The following is a 4,397-nucleotide window of genomic DNA, read 5'->3' on the forward strand; positions in this document are numbered from 1 at the left end:
TATTAGAAATGAACCTATACAGAGGGTATTCCACAGTGGAAGACTGATAGAGCATCCCAAGAATTGCACGTGGAAGTGTTTAACTATGGAATCCAAAGCTCCTATACTTATGTGTGTTTCACAACCAAGTGTGTGTGCAAGCTTGTAAATAGACAATGATCCAAAAGAGATATAGCACCAACTAATGGTATATTTTCAGTTCTCATAGCCTTGTATGAAATGGTTTGAGTTCTTGAAGAAGCAATATGGAGTATTAATGATCACAAACCAGTTCATGATTAGATAATAAGGAGCTTATTTCTCCCTCGGGGGGGTCACTATATATAAACCCTCTATACCACGTGCGTTCAAGGCCTATTTCTAAAATCCCTTATCTGTAAATTTTTCATTAATAAAATGTACCCCTTTTCTATACAAATCTGTAAAATTTTTCCAAAACTATTTTAAATAGTCCCTTATGTATATTTATTTATGTAAATTTTAGAAATAAAAAATATCCTTCTGTTGAACTCACGTGATAGGGTTACATATGATGAGTGACCCCCCCGAGATTTCTCCAAGGAGACATGATCCTAAATTTGTCATATATTATAGGACTATTTTTTAGCATGCAATGAAGTGATACTCTATACTTTCTTCTATAGAGGTTACACTCTTGGAATATTCAATTGCAACTTCTACCTAATTTCTAGGAATATTAAAACAAGTTCTTTCAATAGAGGGAGACAAGGTCATTGGCACCTTTGGATACACAAATTTAAGAGGATTTGGAGGGAAAAAGTGTAATGTTGAATCGGTAGTCAAGGGACATAGTGAGATTGAAGTTAGTGAATCTTTTGAGACTTTGTGAGTTCTATAGCTGCACAAAAGGAAAGCCTTTCTCTTATAAGGATGTCAAGAGTGCTTTCTTGATTGAGTTTTCAGTATCAGAAAAATTTGTCAAAAAATCACAGAAATTTATTTGCCGGTTGGAAAAGGCTTTGCATGGCCTAAAGCAGGTGAGCTCAGCCTACCTTGTTCTAGATGAGTTGACTTCAAAACTCAATACACTAAATTTGGAACGTGTTTGTAGACTCAAAAGCAAGCTTGTTTCTTTGACTAGTCGTTTGCAAAAGGTAATGTCTTGCAATATTGTTGAAATATTTGTAATGATGTTCTTGAGTAAAATGTCTAATTGATTTGAATAGATAACACTTTATTCTCTTTGTCTGTATAGATTAAATTGCAAAAATCATATAATTTACTTCTGTTACAGGTAAGAGATGAAATTGAACAATTGATGGATGATGATGGAGATATGGCAGAGATGTATTTGACTGAGAATGAGCGCATGGAGTTTTTCTTTCAAAAGGAGCATCTCATGTCATTTGGGACTAAAGCATCTATGTTTGCCCCATATATGTTAAATTTTAGTATGAGTTGATGATGCAATCATTAAGGATGCTTGTATATTTAAAGCAAATGATGAGATTCAGACATTGGGTGAAGCCGTAGGCTTGAATGTTGCTTGGAAAACTCTTCATGTAATGTCTTTATAATTTTATATTTTATTTTGTTATGTAAAAATTATATTATTTATTTTTCAATCAATTATCGAATAATATTTGTTATCAAGTAAAATGTGCATGTTATAAAAGGTAAAAGTTATTCCTTAGAATTTTAGATGACTTATTCACACTGTGTACTATTAGTACTGATGCACTTAAGACTTTTGATTAATCTTTCACACTTAGACAATAAATTTCATTCATGGATACCAAGTATCAAATGTAAAATTTTAGTCATTTAAGATTCCAATGTCATGTAACTTTTTGGCCCATTTTAAAAGCTACTAGAAGTTAAATTCTTTTGGCCCATTTTGAATGCTATTGTTTATAAAATAAGAAATGGCAATTGTGATTCCATTTTTAACATAATAACTAGTATTTTGTATGTCACTTTATTTCCATTTTCAACATGAAATCTTGCAAATTTTAAGTCATATTTTGCCATTTTGAATATAATAGGTGACAATTTTGATGTCACTTTTTGCCATTTCAAACATAACTTTTATGTCACCTTTTGCCATATCGTTCATAAATTGGTCTCAAATGTAGTGCCATTTCATGCATTAAAATATGGTACTGTTGGTTGCCATTTCGATTATGGAAATGGCAAAACTATATGGCACTTTTAGTTGCCATTTCATACGTAAAAATGGCAGAATATATGGCACTTTTGGTTGCCATTTTAGACATCAAAATGGCAAAAATATATGACACTTTTGGTTGCCATTTTGCATGTGGAAATGGCAATACTATATGGCACTTTTGGTTGCCATTTCATACATAAAAATGGCAAAATATATGGCACTTTTGGTTGCCATTTAAGACATAAAATGGCAAAAATATATGGCACTTTTGGTTGCATTTTGCATGTGGAAATGGCAAAACTATATGGCACGTTTAGTTGCCATTTAATACATAAAAATGGCAAAATATATGGCACTTTCGGTTGCCATTTTAGACACAAAAATGGCAGAAATATATGGCACTCTTGGTTGCCATTTTGTATGTGGAAATGGCAAAACTATATGGCACTTTTAGTTGCCATTTAATACGTAAAAATGGCAAAATATATGGCACTTTCAGTTGCCATTTTAGACACAAAAATGGCGAACCATGGAAACGCAAAGAAATCCACTCATAAACACATCTCTGAGTGCCAGAAGTTTGCCAATGTCCGGTGCGAATTGACATGAAAATTCAAATCAAGAATTGCCAAGTGTAATTTGTCCAATGGAACTAGAATTTGCAATCCATGACCAAATGAGATCTCAATAGATCTTAGTGATTAAGATCTTCCCCTAGCATCAATGGCCACCAAATCCTTCAAATTTGCAAGTGTAGCTCTTCCAAACTGCTAAGGACAAATCGAGGCTTATAAGTTTCGATCCTCCGCAATTGTCCATTAGAATCAATTTTCAAAGTCATTATGTCAATATCTTCATCACATAGTTGGATGTTCTTTGCTTTGGGAGTAGGTGCACTCTTGCACTCTAATCTTTCCAAGATATAAAATTTTAAGGCTTTGTAGGCCATCACAAAATGAGATCTTGAGACATCTAAATGATGTTTGGAGCTTATCAATAGCGACCAAATCCTTCAAATTTTGCAAGCATAGCTCTTCCAAACTACCAAGGCCAAATCGAGGCTTACTAACTTCAATACTGTGGAGTCCACTAGAATCAATTAACAAAGTTTTCTTCATCATCGATGTCAATATCTTCAAGGTTATTGTTCGCTTAGGTGTAGCCATTTTTGGTGAGATTCAAGGCCTTTTTTATATATTGGTATCTTGCTTGACCCATAAAGTCATGAGATAAGATAGAGGAGGTGAACAAATGTCTTCATCATTCATGAAATTTTATAGAAGTAATGGCATTCGAAGACAATTCACTTGTGCAGATACTCGTCGACAGAATGCAAGAGCTGAAAGGAAGAATGGTACTTTAGCAGACAATGCTGGAGCATGCTCAGTGAGAAGAATCTTTGGAATCACTACTACAAAACTAGGTAGAAATGGCAGCCCAAAAGTGACATTTCTACATTATTAAATGGCACTTTCTTGTCGCCATTTCCACATGTGCCATTTTTTGGAAATGGCAACCAAAAGTGCCATATATTTTTGCCAATTCTATGTCCATAATGGCAACCAAAAGTGCCATATATTTTGCCATTTTTACATATGAAATGGCAACTAAAAGTGCCATATAGTTTTGCCATTTCCACATACAAAATGGCAACCAAGAGTGCCATATATTTCTGCCATTTTTGTGTCTAAAATGGCAACTGAAAGTGCCATATATTTTGCCATTTTTACGTATTAAATGGCAACTAAAAGTGCCATATAGTTTTGCCATTTCCACATACAAAAAGGCAACCAAGAGTGCCATATATTTCTGCCATTTTTGTGTCTAAAATGGCAACCGAAAGTGCAATATATTTTGCCATTTTTATGTATTAAATGGCAACTAAACGTGCCATATAGTTTTGCCATTTCCACATGCAAAATGGCAACCAAAAGTGCCATATATTTTTGCCATTTTATGTCTTAAATGGCAACCAAAAGTGCCATATATTTTGCCATTTTTATGTATGAAATGGCAACCAAAAGTGCCATATAGTATTGCCATTTCCACATGCAAAATGGCAACCAAAAGTGTCATATATTTTTGCCATTTTGATGTCTAAAATGGCAACCAAAAGTGCCATATATTCTGCCATTTTTACGTATGAATGGCAACTAAAAGTGCCATATAGTTTTGCCATTTCCATAATCGAAATGGCAACCAACAGTACCATATTTTAATGCATGAAATGGCACTACATTTGAGACCAACTATGAACGATATGGCA

The sequence above is a fragment of the Dipteris shenzhenensis genome, chromosome 6, assembly GCF_047967505.1.
Source record: "Dipteris shenzhenensis isolate YYH24624 ecotype China chromosome 6, Dip_SZ_1.0, whole genome shotgun sequence".
NCBI lineage: Eukaryota > Viridiplantae > Streptophyta > Polypodiopsida > Gleicheniales > Dipteridaceae > Dipteris > Dipteris shenzhenensis.